This window comes from Canis lupus, chromosome 35 (assembly GCF_003254725.2).
Source record: "Canis lupus dingo isolate Sandy chromosome 35, ASM325472v2, whole genome shotgun sequence".
Lineage (NCBI taxonomy): Eukaryota > Metazoa > Chordata > Mammalia > Carnivora > Canidae > Canis > Canis lupus.
The window spans coordinates 6,533,042-6,552,847 of record NC_064277.1 but is presented as its reverse complement, the minus strand read 5'-3'; the positions used below and the strand labels follow the sequence as shown (position 1 = coordinate 6,552,847).

The 19,806-nt window shown below is 38.9% G+C and overlaps 1 long non-coding RNA gene across 1 annotated transcript in view; it reads right to left on the bottom strand.

Annotated features, from left to right (window-relative positions):
- The window catches only part of LOC112658829 (uncharacterized), a 67,966-nt gene that overhangs the window by 35,923 nt on the left and 12,237 nt on the right, over positions 1-19,806 (bottom strand). Inside the window, exon 2 of the long non-coding RNA XR_003135992.3 lies at positions 12,857-13,009. This is a non-coding gene — a long non-coding RNA (uncharacterized LOC112658829). The remainder of the gene's footprint in view (positions 1-12,856; positions 13,010-19,806) is intronic.

Genomic DNA, 19,806 nt, shown 5'->3' with positions numbered 1-19,806 from the left:
AATTTGGAGTGAAAAGCTTGTATTGTAGCTGTTCATAGCCACGAGGGCCTTTGCTGACTCTTAGAGCTATCTCACTTCGAAGGGGATAAAGTCCAAGAACACCTTCCCCTACGATATCCCACTTCCCTACTTCACTAACAGAAGTGATTATCCTACACACTAAAATGAAGTCTTATAAAGAATAAAATCCATGACTGGGTGGCTCAGTCAGTTAAGGATCTGCCTTCAGTTCAGGTCATGATCTCAGGGTCCCCCGGATAGAGCCCCACTCAGTCTGCTTGTCGCTCCACCCCTCCCCCTGCTCATGCTCTCTCTGAAATAAACAAATAAACAGTCTTTAATAATAAAAGAAGAAGAAGAAAATCCAGCCACAAATGTGATCACTAGGTTTCCCAGAGTGCGTTCATTAATGTCCCTGTCTCCCAGGATGGGGAATGCTCTTTAGGGACCGTCTTAGTCAGCTTGAGCTGCTATAACAAAAATACTTTAGACTGGGTGGCTTATAAACAACAGAATTATTTGTTACAGTTCTGGAGGCTGGGAACTCCAAGATCAGCCACCAGTATGACTGAGTACTGGTGAGAGTTCACTTCCTGGTTCATACACATGGTCTTACACAGAAGAAGGGGCCAGGGAGCCCTAAACATCTAAACTGGAGACATAAAATTCCTGCTGAAACAGAGACACTATTAGCTGGTTGGGAACCCCGGGAGTATAAGTTGCACGGGTCTTTGCTTAGTCACCAGTGCTTATTTCTAAGTATCTCTTATTCAGGGACTTAAAATCTCTTATTAGATATTCGTTCTTTTTCTTTTTTGGAATTGTACGCAGGAAATCTTCCATGGTCATGAACTGATGCTACCAAATCCTTCTGGACCAGCTGGAAGAAGTATCTTGTCCAGGGAACTTACTTTTTTGGAGGACGCTTTTATAACACAAGTGTCTCCCCTCCATCTCACTCCAACCCTGACACTGTATTGATTGGCTTTTGTGTGCCTTCTGTTCACCCACCAAGAATCAATCCTCAATCCTATGGGGTTCTCTTCTGCCCTGGTCTTCTGTGGCTAGTGTGACTGACTTACTTGGTTTGACCAAGACTGTCTCAGTTTTAAAACTGAAAACCCTGTATCCCAGGAACTCCTTCGGTCTTAGGCAAATCACGATGGTTGGTCACTCTATTTGAGGTTCATGGACCTGTACTCAGGTGGGAACCCCACTTCAGCCCTGGTAGCTGAATCCTACCAAGGATTCAAGATGGCCAAATCCTTTTTGGTTGTGGGAAGAGGCAGACAAATTAACTGGGACTCAAATCATATTCACAAAGAGCTCTCAAGTCCCCTGTCTCTTTATCAATGAGGCTACTTTTCCTGAATGTTTTTTTCATGTGCTGAACCAATAGGTCACACTCAGTTCTGCCAAATGTAAGGCTTCAGAGGTGGCTGCTCTGAACACCTGGATCAGATCCTGTGGTGATAGGATCAAGAGATCCCCAAAATGTAGCTAAGCCTATGTAGTTTTATTTACTAGGCTCTAGAAAACAAAATCATATCACCAAATGTCCATTGAACAGTAGCTAGGTCTTGCTGCCACTGCTCTATTTATAGCCTATAAGTCAAACGAGCCCCAAGATTTCTGAGAAAAAAGGGTTCTAGGTTTGAGACACCCAGGAATGCTTCTGGAAAGCATGATAGTAAGCTGCATTTTGAAGAATAAAATTGGAGGAAGAATAGAAAACGATTCCTGGGGGTCACATTCTAAAGCACAGACCACACTATCAGTCCGTGAATACAAATATTCTAATGTGCCTGGTTTGCTTTCTCTACAAGTTACAACTATTCTGGTTTTGGAGACATAAGAATACCTCCAATGATCTATGACACTGACCCTTCTTTCAACAATTACATCTGCCTTTAGACCACCTATTAGGTTGACTATTTACTATTACTATACTATTTAAAGCTTCCAAGAAAAGGAACAAGAGCAGGGACTTTAGTAAACTATTTTAGCAATAGAATAGTTTTGCAGTCAGTATATTTTTCCTTTTTTTTCCTGCAGGGTGAGTGGTTTTTCCTTAATTTCTATTATCATACTTGCTATTTTACTTTTATTAAATCATAGAAGGACCCACGCTGGAGACAGATTTTCTCTAGTATCTGAATGATATCCTAGCGGTAGGTTGGGAGAATGCCTTTTCTTTTATCTGTGTATGTGAGTGTGAGAGTGCAAAGTGAGGGAATGTTGGTGGAAGAGGTATGAGAAGTTGGCGAAGCAGATGGGGAATAATGAGTAAAATGACTGTGTATGACTGTGCACTAATTTACAGGAGTAAATACAATAGGCTCTGTCAAAAGTATGCATTACATTTTCTATGAGACCAGCCTCTTTTCTGTGTCTACTTTCTCCTCTTTCTCCCATCCCAACTCATATTACTTTACTTTTCAGCCTGCCTCTCTAATCGAAACCTGTGCTCAAAATACTTATTTATACTAAGATGTAAATGATAGATAGTTCAAAAGAATTTTGACACCACTTGTAAAGAATTTACAACCACTTGTAAATTCTCTTCTATTTTAATTAGATTGTACTCAGGCTATAAACATGGTGGCTAGGCTAAGTTGTGGAATATCAATTATAAGATGATTGGTTGGGATGGATTTTTAAGGCTTTAGGGATCCTGCAGAATACAAAACTATGGCTCCACCTAAAGATTAGTCCACCTAAAAATGAGTCCAACTTTGACAGAGAGGGATTTATTTTTTTTAAGATTTTATTTATTTATCCATGAGGGACACATAGAGAGAGGCAGAAACATAGGCAGAAAGAGAAGCAGGGTCCCCTTGGGGAGCCCAATGCAAGACTCCATCCTGGACCCTGGATCATGACCTGAGTCAGAGGCAGATGCTCAACCACTGAGCCACCCAAGCATCCCAACAGAGAGTGATGTAATCAAAAGTGAATATAAAGGCCAAAAATTTATAATTGAGTACAACAGCTCAGACAACTAGAAAACTAATGTTCCTGAATTAGGTTAATATTCCCTTCCTTTTCTTTTTGCTGCTCAACTACAGTTCTGTAAAATTCTGAATCACTTCCTAAAAGTTTAATGGATTTGGACTCAGCCAACATATTATGTATTCTCTCTCTCCAGTAAGTCAATCCGCTAATGTTCCTTGAGGATCTATATCAAAAAGCACTTTGCTGCTTCTTCTGAACAATGTAAAATGAACACATGGATACCTTACTTACAGGATTCCTTAATAATTAGAGGTAATCTATGTAAAATTTTTAGTATTTAGTTCAAAATAAGCACTCAATAGGTGGTCGCTGTTGTTGTTGCTTTACCATTATTCTAGCTAGAATGTTCTCTGCCTGCTTGACTTTGAACAAGCTAGTTCACTTCCCTGAGCCTCAGTTTCCTATTTGGATATGATGAAGATGTGAGTAGTTCCTATTTTACAAATAAGTCTGTTGTAAATCTTAGATAACATATAAAGTTGCTTTAAAAACTATGAAACACTAAGCAAACATAAGGAATTATCATTCATCTGTTAGTTAGAAGGATCAGAGTCCCAAATGCATGGAGGAATCAAATGCTCTTCTTATATCTCCTACTACCTAGAACAGGCTTGAGAAGAGATCTGGGGACATCTCTGCTGTGCTGTCCATTGCCCAGGTATAAATACAATTCTTTGTTCAATTGGGCATATAGGATGTTAGAAGATAAGGTTGAAATTGGTCTAAATTCTTACCTCCTGATTGCATCATCCATTTGTTCATTCATTCAACCCTTATTTTCTAGTGGACTCATGAGGAGGAGAGAGAGAGATTGAGAGACAGAGAGAGAGTCAGAGTCTGTTTCTCTGACCTTCTGATTCTTCTGTGAATTGAACCAAGGGAAACTCCTTTTCAATTCCTATTGCAGAGTAGGTAGGAGGATGACACATGTGCCTAGGAAATAACTAGGTCACAGTTAGTTTCTGAAGTGTCTCAGACCTCTAAGACTATAGGTGCTGCCTTTGAGGGATGATGGGGCTGGGCTTCTGGAAATGTCAGAGAAAGTCGCCACAAGGTTGCATGGAAGAATTAACGGTTTGTTAAGTTCCTAAATCTATGATGGTGGCCATGGAACACTGTGTGGAAAGTGTTGCATAATGAGTGTTTGGTTCACTAATATGCATATGTTTTTATAATCTGTCTAAGGGAATTGAACCCTCTTATTAAAACAACATGAAGACTCTCTAAAGTTTTAGTAGTCATAGGAGACTGCCAAAGTAAGACAAGGTATTTGGGCCAAGTGCATCTACTTCTATTCTTAAATTTCATCTATCCCACAGGTTTTCTTTCTTTCTTTTTCTTTTCTTTTTTTTTTTTTTTTTTTTGGTTTTCTTTCTTCAATTACTGTGGGCACCATTGCATTGGCTTTCTTTCTAAAACTCTGTCCCAGGGGTAAATGAAGATCACTTTTCTGAATTTTTGAATTTTAAGAGCTAGAATTTTCTGGAAGACTTTCTTAATGTTATAAAGGTTAAAGAGGGAGTTAGATAAGGACAATCTAAAATACAGAGCACTGATTTCTGATGGACAAAGCCATCGTCATCCCTACCTGTTCTACTCCAATGTGAGCAGAGAGATATATACTCTTAATCTCAAGGATGGATCCACATTATGTTCAAGCTCCAGGCTTCCTGACTTCTCATAAGTTTTCCTGTCTTCTCAGTTTTCTGTCCCTGTAGATTGTCTTAGATACTTTGTACATTATGAGCCCAAGCCAAAGTTGACAAAAAGATGGCCTTAGAAAAACTACTACCCAGTTCTATTTCTAGTCTGAGGTGCAGACCTTTTCTTGGGTGATTGGCAGGTCTAGGATTATATTCATGATGAATGAATGAGCTCATACTTTTCACACTTCTATACACAGGAGCCTCATCTCTATCACAGTTCCTTCTATTAAAAAAAAATAAGCAAATTCATTGACAAGCCATCCATGCAAGGATGGACCAGTGCAATGGCCATAACAATGCACCTTTGAGGCCTGCATGGGAACATAAGTGACTAACAGCACAGCCACTGCCCTCCAAATCCACTGTCATGCTCACTTGAGGCCATGCTCACTGTGGGCTGCTCTCAGGCAGACTGAGTAGAGGAATGGCCCTAAGGCATGCCCATTCTGGTGAAACACAGGACTCTTGTGGGTGGCTCTTATGGACGGAGGCCTCACCATCAGCTGGGCTGAACCTGACCTGGGATTGTGTCATAGTCCAAACCTCTCCTTGCCCAATTCTCCTCCCTTCCCTCTCTCCTCCCACATTTGCCAGACCTGCAGTGTGGATTGACTATGGTGCCCAACTTCTCTGGATCCCTCCCTCAATAAATTTCTGGGACTTCTAATACCATCCTGGCATTTGCCTCTAAGCAAACACAAACTAACATAACCAATAACTGAGGAGATGTTTGGTTACAAATTTGAGATGTGTTTGCCAGTATAACCCATGTGAATTTGGAGTTTCATATATTTCAGTCCTCCAGACATCTGCTAGCCTCTCAGCTGCTCTGGTTGCCCAGAACACTGGGTGAGCTAGTGAAGTAAAGGCAGAGTGAAATCTGATTTATTCTCCCTGGGTTTTTCCCTGTATTTTTAAGGGCAGCTGTAATCACAGGAGGAGACATTAGCACATAGCTGCCTCCAGACTTGGGAGCCTGACTCTAGGAATTCAGCCAAGGTGCCTCATCTAGGCCCATCCAGGTTATATTAGCCAAACCATTTTGTTACTGCTTGGCAACCTAACCAGTTAGGAGCTTCTGACAGTAGCAAAAAACCAAAACCAAAACCAAAAACAAACAAAAACCCACCACCTTGTTTGGGAAACCTTGAAAAATGTAGGCCTGTGGTCATTGGCGCAGTAAAGAATATGCTTCTTGTTTGAGAAAGCAAAATAAAATTCCATCTGCGTTCACAGCTGTGCTGGATACTTAACACAGAGATGAAGCATGAGTTTAGAGAATCATCAACACGGGAATAGCAGATAATGGTGCAGACATCCATTTTCATAAACATATCCAGAATTTTGGATTCTAATAATTAAAAAGCCTATAAATTGGTGTATGTGTTTTTTTAATCATTTAGCATGGTTTTTGTTTTGTAATTATTTATGGAAAGGAACCTTATAATATTTTCTATACTGAGGGTCTCTCAAGGCCTCTACTGAGCACATAGGTGTGGCCCCAAGACAATCAGTCCCCATCTACTCTCATGAATGAGTGCAATCAGTGGTGTGTTGGTAAATGTTTATTTACTAGATATCTGAGAAGAAAGGCCCTAATCTGTAGTGTTTGCTGTTTTCCACGGTGTACCTACTCCCACACAGGCAGCATCAAGTTGCCAATGTGATGTCATGGAACATGCTGCTGAGAAGAGATGCATGACCGCCTCCCCTAGGCTCATGGGAGCAGGGTCCAATACCCCTCTGGTTCCAATTTGCCCTGATTTCTTTGCCTTATAATGGAGAAGGCATCCTGCATAGGGGACCACTTTGGCAAAATTTATCTCAGAGGCTTCTTGTCCAATTAATGTCACTGTCTGTGTTGATTCTAAGGTCCAGGTTTCTTTGTCATTTCTGTAAATAATATGCTCTATTTCCTAGCATAAAACATCTATGGCCATCTTGGGAAAACTGTTATAGTAACAATGAGGAATATAAAGGCAGGGGTGATACTTTTCTCCCTCAAAATTCCAATCTTGCTCCTCTGTCATGAGATAGCTGCTTCGCTGTCAGCACATGGCAACATCTAAGATGATTTGGCCAATCAAGTTTAGGTATTAGCTTAATGGTTAAGTTATCAGCCCAATAATAAGATTCTTTTAAAGCTACAAACTTCCTTAAGGATCTAATAAATGCTATCATTCTTGCTACAGAAAAATGTACTAGCACTTAAAATATGCCTACAGTTTCATGGAGGTCTGGCTCCCCTCTCCCCCAACCCAGTTCATTCATAAATCTAAAATTTAGAACATCTACTTTACAGAAACTTTACTCTCTATACCTAAAAGTCCCCAAATCTAAGTCAATGAAACCCAAGAGAATTTTATATAAGAAACGCCTTACCCTCTACATGGAAACATTACTTTTTTTTTTTTAAGATTTTATTTATTTATTCTTGAGAGACAGAGACAGAGAGAGAGAGAGAGAGAGAGAGAAGCAGAGACACAAGCAGAGGGAGAAGCAGGCTTCGTGCAGGGAGCCCGACGTGGGACTCAATCCCTGGTGTCTAGGATTAGGCCCTGGGCCGAAGGCAGGCGCTAAACCGCTGAGCCACTTGGGCTGACCTGGAAACATTCTTTATAGGATTTGTTCAGACCAAGTATGTTAATCTCAAAAAGGGGTATTTTAAAATCCTAATATTAGCCTCTGCTGAAGCACTTTCATGCACAGAGGACTCTGACTTCCCTCAGGAGGCTGTAGAACTGCCCTAGTAATTAACGTGAACTGGGGTAACAATATTTTGGAGCTGCTTCTTTCACAAGGGTTGGAGCTGATTAATGAGCAGACGTACCTGACAGGGGCAGGGAGAAAAAGTTGTGAGGAGCCTGGAGTTGAGGTCCTTGGGTGAGAAGAGCTAGAAAGTACAAAGCAGTCTCATTAAAAATGCATGCTGTTGAGAAAGAAACCTTTACATGGCCTCATTTTACTACCTCCTAAAAGATTTCCTAATCTAGCAGGCTTCTGATGACCATATTAGGTCACGTTCCTTTTCTCAACTGGGCACTCCTTCCATTTCTTTTAAGTTCTGCTGAAATCATCATCGCCCTTGGGTCATGTGGGGGTGCCTGTGCCATCTTTTTATAGAAACAAACTTCCTAATCTATAAATTAGGCTTCAGAAAAAAAGAAAATTAGCTTTAGAAGCTGCTTCAATTTTGCCAGTTTTCTTTAGGGCCATGGGACAAATTCCATTACCTCTGGGGATCTGTGTGTATGGTTCTCATTGGTCAAGGCTGGTATATGGCTTTACAAACATTTTATTTTTCTGGGGGAGGGAATCTACAATCTGGCCAGAAGGCTTTGATCTTTCAAATACTTAAGAGATTCCCAAAGTGCCTAACATTAATCTTGCCTACATTTATTCAATCAGAATTGAGTGTTTTCTATGTGCGGGCCACTGAACTTGGTGCCAAGGATAGAGCGTTAGGTGAAAATATACATGATTCCTGCTATCAGGATCATAGTGGAGACATCTATTAATAGAAAAGCAAAACAAATAAAAGTGAAGTCACACTTGAGATAGCCACCATAGAGAGAAGGTGCGAGGTACCCTGAGAACCTGCAATGCAGGACCTGACCTAGTAAGAGGAAAAAAGATGCTTCCCAGAGAAAGTGATGCTGTAGTTGAGATCTGAATAAAATACAAGTGGTAACTGGGGTAGGGAGAATCTAAACAGAGAAATGAATTTGTGTTAAAGTAAGTTGTGTTAGTGTTGGGGAGCAGAAAATGTTCAAGAATTAAGAAAAATTCTTAATTTTATAGCTGCTAAAGAATAAGAATAACGAAAGTAATGGAGACAATGCACATAGAATATGGGATCATGGTTGTGGTTGATGTGCCAGGAATGATGGAGGGAGATACAGTCTATGAGGGGCACACTATGGGCTTCAGCTATATTATCATTCTGCTTTTTGTTTCAAGTTGGGCAGTGAGTGTATGGAGTTCATTATAACACTCCTTATACTTTTATACATCTATTATTAGTTTTTTTTTTAAGATTTATTTATTTATTTGAGATAGAGAGAGGGAGAGAGCATGGGTTGGGAGAGGGGCAGAGAGAGAGGGAAAAACAAAATCTCAAGCAGATTGCCCTCTGAGTGCAGAGCCTCATGTGGGGCTCAATCCCATAACCCCGAGATCATGACCTAGGCCAAAGTCATGAGTCAGACATTCAACTGACTGAGCCACTCACGTGCCCTATTAGTTCTTTTAAAGAAAGACCAATGAGCCCGAGTGAAAAGAGAGAACAAAAGAGAATGGCAGAGAGATGAAGCTGGAGGGCTATAAAAGATATCAGTAAGTGTAGATCGTTCAGCTTAACTAAATAAAAACAGTATGATGGCTGTTTTGTGTTCTAGCTCAGGTGGCACAATCCTTAAATTGTAATTTTTGTTGTCACCTTAGGGTGACTTAAACTATTACTTGTGTAGTGTTACTAACCATGGCTTTAAAAAAAGATGTATTTGTTTATTTGAGAGAGAGAGAGAGAGAGCTTGTGAGTTGGGGCAGAGAGAAAGGGAGAGAGAGAATCCTCAAGTAGACTCCCTGCTAAGCACAGAACCTGACTCCAGGCTCAGTCTCAGTCCCTGAGATCGTGACCTGAACCAAAATCAAGAGTCAGACACTTAACTGACTGAGTCATTCAGGTACCGCCTAACTATGGGCTTTTAACATGCAACTGACTATTTCATCATAGAAATGATAAAATGTTAACTTATCCGAATATTAAGAACTCTCTTACTATTGCTTATAAATATACAGGAAAATGACAAGAATATAGTAACACTAGTATTTATTTACAACACTGTAATTTAAAACATGAGACACATTGAAATTAAAGACTGATTTTTTTTTTTTTTTTTTTTTTTTGTAAAAAGTTGCTTAAGAGGGATCCGAGCAGTGTCTGTCTTCTTTTTCTTGCCATATAACATGCTCCCTGGGGCCAGCAGCTTTTCTGTGCCTTGGCTAACTGTCATCCTCCTTCCTAAGTTTGGATCAGCCTCCAGCAATCTATCCTTTGAACTTTCAGTGTCATGAAAAATCTCTGAGAATTCCTTTAATACAAATTTCCATTGTTGGTGTTGGTGGTGTCACCTTCCCCAGATCATCTTTATCCTTTCCATTATAGCCACTTTACTGTTTTCTGCGTGTAAGTTCACGAACTGCCTGAAGCTCATCTGGCTGTGTGTCTAGAGTCTCTCCAGTGAGGGCAGCATCTGCATTTCACACAGTCAGCTATTTCTTCTATAACTCCACTTATTTACAATTTGAATTTCACTTCCACTGGTTCCACTTTTTTTTTTTTATTAGCTACAGTTTCATCTTTGTTGGCTTATTCTCTTTTGATTCTTCATTTCTGTAAAATGTCTCCCACCCAAGTACTAACCAGGCCCGACCCTGCTTAGCTTCCGAGATCAGACGAGATCCAGCGCGTTCAGGGTGGTATGGCCATAGACAATTTCTGTAAAATGTCATGTGGGTTTATCCCAGGGAGACAAGAAGCCCACACAACCACACACTTTGCTGTCTGTGCATGATAACAGATGCAATGACCAGTCACTGGCAAGCTCTGAAGGGAGTGACATGATTGGTCCCTGATCAGAATGCACATCTTTTATGTGGTGATCTTTAGACTGAAGAGCAAGTAACAAAGTTTGAACTTGATGCAATTAGTCGCATTTAACACAGTGTTGACTGAAATTCATACATATTGGAACTGTGCAAAGTGAGGATTCCTTGTATTTACATTATGAGTCAGAAAGAGTATTTCAGTTAAGAGAGAGCAGAGCAAAATAGAGCAAGGATCTGAGGAAATGAAATGCAGGACAGTTTAGGTGAAAAGGAGGAAAAATGTGCAATCTGAGCTTCCCTATAGTGAAATGCAACATCAGAAATGATACAAGATACCTGGTGAGGGAATGTAGGAAGTGGGGGCAGCACTGGCTATGGGAAGATTCCCAAGGGAGGATAACCCAAACTACTCCTGCTTTAAACATTTCCCAGGTTGGCTAAATATCTGCCAAAGACCCAGGCATCCCTAATGGGGTGATTTCTGATTGATTTTGTGTTTCTCTCTCTTTCTATATCCTGCACATAATGAGTGTTTTCTCTCAGTTTTCAAAAGAAAAAGTGTTATAAAACGATTAGTATCATTAGGCAAGCCTGCTTGAGTGTTCACTGTTACTTATTGCACATATATTCACATGAAGTTTACATGTGAAAACTTCCCATTGCAATGCAAGCTTGCCAGACACAGTCATTCCTACAATTCTGCCAAAAGTTTGGGATTTGCTGCCGGAGAGAGGTGGAAAATACTTGGATGAGACTCCATGAACAGGTTTGGAAGATGTTAAAGAGAATTGAGAATACACATGAAACACTTGATCCTGTCAATAAAATTATCTTTAACATAAATCTTCACTTTAAAGTGATAGAGAAATTTGGTTTTGTTGTTCTGTTTTCAACAATGTAGGTGAATGAAGATCTTTTAGCAGCTGATCTAGGTTTGGAAAGAAAGTTTTGCCTGGGTGTCTCCTGGTCTCTGACTGTTCACAACAAATGACGACACATTTTATCAACAGATTGAAAATGGTGTCATGAACAACCTGAACAAATCCAAAGCCAGCAACTACATGCATTTAGGGCATATAAAAATAAGAGTTTTGATACCATTGAAAGTTGGTAGGCTTGGGACAATGTTATATATTTCTTAGAAATCACAGTTGCTTAGACACAAAATCACCGTAATATTTTGGTATGGAGAAGGTTGCAGTGGGTCTCAGATTAGCATCCTTTATGGGGTAACTGATAAATTTGGAGAAATTTCATCTGCTTTGGGTTAGGTGTAGAGCATAATTTGTAATTTTGTTATTTTGGCTTCCCTAATCTACAACCTAATGGTGTAATCAACTCAATAAAATGGAGTGTATTTCTAGACTTGAAATGAAACAAATCCAGTTCTCACTTCTTTCCTAGGCAGGTTTTGGGAATAAACTGAATGATTTTCAGGGTGTTTTGAGTTGAGCTTATTTTCATGGGCCCACTAGCTTTTGGAGTAATTTAAAGATTTTTAACTTAGGATATTTCTGCTACTTTGGGATTCCACTGGACTTGTTTTTATTTTTAAGAAAGGTAAAATTAAATCATGAAGTTTGAGCCACTCTCATAAACAGAATGAAAAATTACTCCCTTCATGTGGGAAGTGTATATTTCAGTTATCACTTGGAAATCCTTTCTACTCTGTTCATTTATTTATGGCAGTAAAATTGAGTTCTTTTGTTAAGAAAACATTTCTCACTATTTGAGAAGTCTGAAACTGGCAAATCCTTAAAGTAAACAGAAAAGGAGATCTTGAGCATATTATTTGTGGTTTTTGTTGGAGAATTTATAGTGATTTCAATTTAGAGTCTGTTTTTGAAAAAGAGCTTAAATGCTGCTATTGTGAAAAAATGACAACATATTTTTACGATCTTAATATTTATAAGAAAAGAATGGGTTCATATTATTGTTATCATTATTATTATTATTACCCTTTTACTGATGCAATAAATACTGAAATTTGGGATATAAAACATTTTTTTTCAATTGGTATCTTCTACTTCCAGTAATGGTAAAACAATTTGAACAAACCCTCCTGCTGAGAACAAGTGAATGACAGGCACTGAGGGGGGCATTTGATGGGATGAGCACTGGGTGTTATGCTATATGTTGGCAAATTAAACTCCAATTAGAAAAAAAAAAAAACGAGTGAAAAAGACAGATGAAATAGGAAAATAAAATCTTTAAAATTTTTGCTGTGAGGGCATTTGTTTATCCAGAGAGGGGAAATGAAAAGCAGAATCCCAGGGCAAGGGGAACACAAGTCAAAGTCTGGAGCCTACCCAAGGAGAGAAGTCTGATACATCCTACTCATATTTAAAGCTGGGAAATAAACAAGGGGTAGTGGAACGGGAGGTAGGTGGGGGATGAGGTGACTAGGTGACGGGCACTGAGGGGGACACTTGATGGGATGAGCACTGGATGTTATACTATGTTGGCAAATCGAACTCCAATAAAAAAAATATACAAAAAAAAAAAAAAAAAAAAGCTAGGATTACCAAAGTTCTTCAGCCTTAAGGTCAAAGCAGACCAGAAGCAAGCCAGCATTCACATTGACTCACAGCCCATGTTCTCTTCCTCTGGCTGGTCTGGGGAGTCTCAAGACTTAAACTTGCATTCAGGTGGTCTCACACTGGGGGCTCCACATGCAGCTAGGGAGCAGAATAAACCTTTAGTCTGAAGGAAGGCACCATCATCCCGGGCCTCAAATTATATGCACAACTTTTTTTTTTTTTTTCAAATTCTCTGGTCAAAGATAAGCAGGTACATGAGGAGATAAGACACCATGATCAACTGTCAGCAGAAACAACAAAAAACAGAAAGAGTCCACAATGATTTGAGTTATTACAGTCACCAGACACAGATCATGAAACGATGTCTAATAAGCTTGAAAAAGTAGAAGAGGAGCTTAAAACATATAAGCATCCAAAGGAAACTTTTAAAAGGAGTGTAGCTAATATACAAATAGAAAAAAAAACATAAATGATAGGTGTTTAGGCTACAAATTTAGACTATAAAACGCATACCCAAGAACTGAAGAATTCATACTTTTCTGAAGCACACCTAGAACAGTTACAAAATATATTCATATATTTCTGACCATAAAGCAAGTAATCAACATACTTTACAAACATAGGGAACATATTCTAGCAATCATGTAAAAAGCAACTTTAAAGAAAGGTAGACTAGAAAATCTCTACATATTTTGAAGTAAAGACCTGTATTTCCATATAACTAATGAGTCAATGAAGAAATCGTAAGGGAGGTTTGAAAATATTTTAAACTGAATAATAATGAAAATGCTGCATACATTCATGGGATAAAGTTAAAGACATGATTAGAGGAAAACTTATAACTCAAGATAAATATATAAGATAAAAGAAAGGCACAAAAGCAATGACTTAAGCATCAATCTATGAAGCTAAAAATAGAATGACAAATAAACCCAAGCAAAGGAAAGAAAGAAAGAAAGAAAGAAAGAAAGAAAGAAAGAAAGAAAGAAAGAAAGAAATTTGATGTAGATTTTTTTGTAGATCCCCTTGACAAGTAAAGGGAATTCTATTCTATTTGTAGTCTACTATTGTATTTTATTATGAATTAACATTGAAATCAATCAAACATTTTTCTGCATCTATTGACATTATTTATATGGACATTTGCTTTAATCTCTGAATATGGTTAATCATAACAACAGATTTTCTTATGTTGAAACAATCTTGAATTCCTGGGGTAAATCCAATTTGGCCATGATTTATCCTTCTTTTTAAAAAAACTGCTAGATTACATTTGCTAATGTAATCTTGTTGCATTAAGTTTATAGATCAACCTGTGATTTTTTTCTCTTATTTTACTATCTTTATTGAACTTTGGTATCAAAATTTTACTCAAATCATAAAATGAATTGAGAAATATGCTCTTTCTCTTATCTAAAGAATCTGGGAAAATTGTAAGTTCTTTTTCTTCAATATTTTGTAGAATCATCTAGTGAAACTAAATGGCCTTGAGTTACCTTTCTAGGTACACTTTGGTTTACTCAAGTTTATTAACAGTTATGTACTATTTATTGCTTTTATTTCTTCTTGAATCAGTTTTGATGAGAGATATTTTTTGAGAACTGTGTCTGTTTCAACTAAATTTTTAACTATGTCAGCATAAAGTTGATAATATTCTTCTTTGTTAAATATCTGTAGGATATCTTATGACATTGATTTTTCCATTGTTAATATTGATAATCTCAATCTTCACAATAAACCTATGAGGTATATTCTATTATCTTTACTCCATGAATGAGGGACTCAGGCACAGAGAGTTTATCTGCTTATGGAATGGATTGTAGACTTGAATCCAGGTGGCCAAACTCCACTTCCTTGACTTTTTTTTTTTATGGTAACACATAATACATTTATTTTTTAAAGTAAATTAAAATGCAAATTATATATTTCTCTGTTTCAACTTCTAATATGGTGAACATTGGCAGATAAACTTCACATAAACTAAAACTCTTCGGGGCACTCAATAATTGTAAAAAGCTCCCTGAGTGATTTTCAGTAGATAGCCAGGGTTGAGAACTGCTGCTTCAGAGTATGTTATTCCAGGTCATGGGGGCTGTGGCCCAGGCCAGCAGAACCAGGTGAGGCCAAAAAAACAGGGGCCTCAGGAATGTTCAGAGGTGTCTACCTCTCCCAACCATTACATTCTACTCTTGCCATCATAGTAATGATACCAATGACATTTCAAAGACCTAAAAAATACTTTGGATAACATGAGCTTTATATAATTTTATATTTTTATTACTGTACTGTAAAATGCTAAGTCAACTAGCTGGAACACAGCTCTAAAGAGGTCAGTGCTCTAAAATCCATCCCTGGTTGAGCAAGTTGATTTTAACCAATTCCTTTAGCCTAAGCTTGTAGCACTGAGACAACCTTATCAGATTTATTAAAATTTCAGGCTTATGTTCACAAGAGGACTCAATAGAGTCCAGACCCATTTTTTTAAACTGACAAGCAAATGCATTTCTAGTGCTAAAACCCTGGACCAGGCCACCGTCATCTCTTGCCTAGGCTACTACAGTAATTTACGATTGGTCTTCCTTTGATTATTTCCTATGGAGAAATCATTATTTTGCTTTAAAAACAAAAAACTTTAATGTCATTTTCTTAATTATAAGCCTTTTTGGGGAACAACACTTTAAAATCTATAACAATGTTTTCTTTCTTTCTTTCTTTCTTTCTTTCTTTCTTTCTTTCTTTCTTCTCTCTCTCTGTCTTTTTTTATGACCAAGGAAACAAGTTTTGTCCTGGTCTTCCCAAGACACCCAACTCTTGAGAAGTTGTTAGGACTTCTGTAACAATGGAGGGAAACATCAGGACTGAAGAAGTGAGACAAGGGAGGGAAGAAAGCCAATAAGGTGACATTAATGAGCAGGCACCTTGGGCTTGACTCCACTGGAGGGCCTCCAGAAAACTATATACATAATCTGCTTCAGTTTTTCCCACGTGAAGGTGGGCTAAATTGGTTATTAATCTAACTAACATACAACTGACATTAACTGAGGTCTCCTTTTGAGGAAATTAACTTTTTAGCACTTCAGGCCAGTCCTGAACATAGACCAGACAAACTTGTGTGATTAGAGAAGAGGAAGAGGTTCATGGGTGCTTCAGCACAAAACCACTTGTGTATAAGGGAACAGTGAATGTCAACAGGAGTCCTTGAATGAAGCATCAACACTTGCACAGCTGTGGTCAGCTTCTGGCCTGTCTTAAGTTTATTCTAGTAACCAAATCTTCAAGGTGGAACTAATACTTCAAGGTGTATCTTCTTTAAAATACAGGAAAACAAACTTTAACAGTAGGATTAATAGAACACACACAGTCTCCTCTGCTATATTTGGTCCTAAGGCATATAAAATATATTTATCTCCGTCTTCTATACTCCACTTTAGAGTTCTTCCACCTTCATTCAAAACTTCTACTAGCCTAGTTTTCTTGTGTAATAAGTAACCCAGACATTTACCCTTAAGAGGTTTGAACCACTGGTTGCTGTGCTTTAGTCGTGCCATGGTTGCTATAACCAGCCATTTATGGTTATCACTAGGCACAGAAGCACAAAAAAAATAATCCCTGAATTCCTCTTTATCATCCTGAATTCCTCTTTATCTAGCAGCAACCAGAGATCTTGATGACAATCTAGGTTGGTTATGTCCACCAATATAAATCCTTTCTTTTCCTGCTTGTACATGGGCAGTAGGAGCCCAAAATGATAACTTTGTATTTAAAGGGTTTAATGGAAGTCTTGCTGTAAACTCTGGGTTCCCTTCCATGCACACCAGAACCTCTAATCAAAATGAATCTGAAAATATAGGGTTAGGAAGCACACATTTCCCCAAGTGGGCTACCAGGAGTGATTATATGAGAATCATTCCTTCCCAGTTGTTGGCTCCGAGGCTCATGTAGTCTAGCTATCATGGATAATGTATCTTACAAGGGCCATATAATGGTTCAAAGTATATACTGTATCCCAAATGGTCATGCTCCATTTCAGGCTCATGCTTCAGCTGTGCCTTCAAGAGGCCATTCATCATTCAATCAATCTGCCTGTTTCTAGGTGATGTGACATAGTGTAGAAATGATAGATCCTATAGTCATGTGCTCACTTCCACACTTTGCTGCCTGTGAGTGACTGAGTGACTGAGCTGCTAATATTGACTCCAAGACTCATTGCACTCATTCTCACAGGTCCTTCTAATATGTTCTTCCCTACAACTGCTTGCCTCTGACCTTTCAAATTTGCACAGCTTGAACTCTGTCCTGGCCAGGCCATTAATCAATGTCCAAGGAGCCATGTGTAGAGCCATTTCCACACAAATGTCATGTCCCAGTGTGTGTATGGTGACCTGTCCACTGAAAGTATTTCTCCTCTCCACCCTACACCAGGGCAACTCCTCAGTAGAGCTGTAGTTTGTAACTAATCCATGTTTTGGCTCACATAGTTGTGAAGTGGGGGAAAGGCATTTGTGCAATGGAGACATGTAGCAGTGGTGTCTAGACATGTTTGTGTAACTTGCCTATGCTTTTCAGAGCTGCTTAGGCTCAATTTCAAATGTACAGTTTTCACTGAATGATAGATTACTGCAGAGCCTGACCGACCAATCCTATAATTTGTTGGCTCTGATGAATCCCCTATTCATGATGGGTAGCTCCAGTCATGTGATAATTTTTTTTAAGATTTTATTTATTTATTTATTCATGAGAGAGACAGAAACACAGGCAGAGGGAGAAGCAGGCTCCATGCAGGGAGCCCCACATGGGACTCCATCCCCGGTCTCCAAGATCATGCCCTGGGCTGAAGGCAGCGCTAAACCGCTGAGCCACCGGGCTGCCCAATAATTTCTTGCTGCTCCATAGCCAGGTACTCAATCTCTGTTTGACTCAACAGTAGGCCAAGAGCTGCTTTTTTGGATAGTGAATAGCTCTTTGATACAGATGGCAATAGTTTGCTCTAGAACCCTTGCGCTCTGTACTGAGCCTTTACCATTGAGGTTTGCATGAGATTCCACACACTGTTCTCCTCTACTATAGGTATTTCTATCTCTGTTAGGTCCATGGATCACATGACCCAAGTAGCAGGGAGGCTCATACTGCAGCCTGAACCTGCTGCAGAGCTATTTCTTGCTCTGGATCCACCCAAAACTTGCAGCTGTCTGAGTCACCCAATAAATAGGATACAAATAGAATACAGCAGAATTTCTAAGCATATGATATGCTGTTTCCAAATTTCAAAGATGCTTACCCAACATTGTTCCTTTTTTTTTTTTTTTTTTTTTTTAGTGGTAAGAAGTGCAAAGTGCAATAGCTTGTTCTTTACCTTAAAGGACTGTCCTGGCATGCTCCAGACCTGACAGCTCCTAGAAACTTTACTAAATCTCTGTAGTTCCCTACCCCACCCTCCATCATCTAGTAATGCACACATCTTACAAGAGCATAGGAAACACTTGCAATTTCCTGCTACCCAGGTCTGACTAATGTGATGCTAACAATATAGTGGACCAACACGATTTTCTGTGAAATTTCCAGATCATCAAAAATCAGTTGGACTATATTGTAACAGAGTTCAGAAGAAATAAAAAGGGTAAATGCATGAAATTATCTGTTCCAGGTTATTGGGAACTGCCTTTGATTCCTTTCCTTGACAGGCATACAAAAGAATGCATTTGCCAAAGTGGTATCCACATACAAAGTACCAGAGGCTATATTGATTTAGTGCTAAATCTAGTAGAGATATCACACCTCTAAAACAATTGTAATTGGGGCTATCACTTGGTTAAGTTTATGATATCACCCCATCAGCTCCATGATCCATCTGGTTTTTGCAAGGGCCATATGGTTGAATTAAATGGGGATATGATGAGAATCGCTATTCTGCATGCTTTTACATATTTGAGGGTGGCACTAATATCAGACATTCTCCTTGGAATGCAGTACCACTTCTGACTTATTATCTTGGTTGAGGAAAAGAGGCAATTTAAGGGTCTTCTGCTTGGCCTTGGCCATTATTATGATTCTTACTCCACAGGTCAGAAACAAATATGAAGGTTCTTCAGGATGCTATGTGTATCCATCTCTATTATGCAATTGGGAACCAAAGAAATGACCACAGGTGGGTCCATAGACCCACTGAACTCACTGTGAGATGGACTTTAATCAAAACTCCATTAATCTGGCATCCATGAATCCCAACCATAACAAGGTGTCATGGTGGTGCTTGTGGTTTCATGGCGCACACATCAGCTTAGATCTTAATCTGAAGATGTCAGATGATCTGGACATTCCCCTTTCCCAATTTTATATTTAACCAGCACCAGTCCTTTGGTGAAGACTATTGATTCAACAGCTTTTGGTTCTTACTGTCATGTTGCAGAGTATTTCTTCTAGGAGACAACTCTTCCATCAATGTCCTGGTCAGGCCCCCTCCTTATGTCCTCTCAGACTAGTCTGGGCTTTTTAATATTAGCAGAGGTAAGATCCCAAGAAAGCAAGCAGAATCTCACAGAGGCCCATTCTCTGTTAAGTATTGTGACATTTTCTTTCTCTACTGAATCATTCCATATGCATACAATTAATCTACAATATATCACTTAATAAAAAAAAATAAATAAACCCTCCATTGGTATTACTGTCCCCTCCAGTTCGTACTTCATTCATTGTTCTATCTTTCACTGTGGAAGTCTGCTAAATAGATTCTTACCCTTTTTTCTCCACTTCTTTCTTGATCCCAATTCAAGCAAGCACCTGTTCCTATCGCTTAATTGAAACTACTCTTGTCCAGATCTCCACCAGCCATTAGATGATGAAATCCTATGGTCATTTCTCTGTTCATACTTCCCTATCAGTGTTTGGCCTCTGTCCCCCAGCACTCATCATTTCTTTGTACACAGAGGCCCTTTATT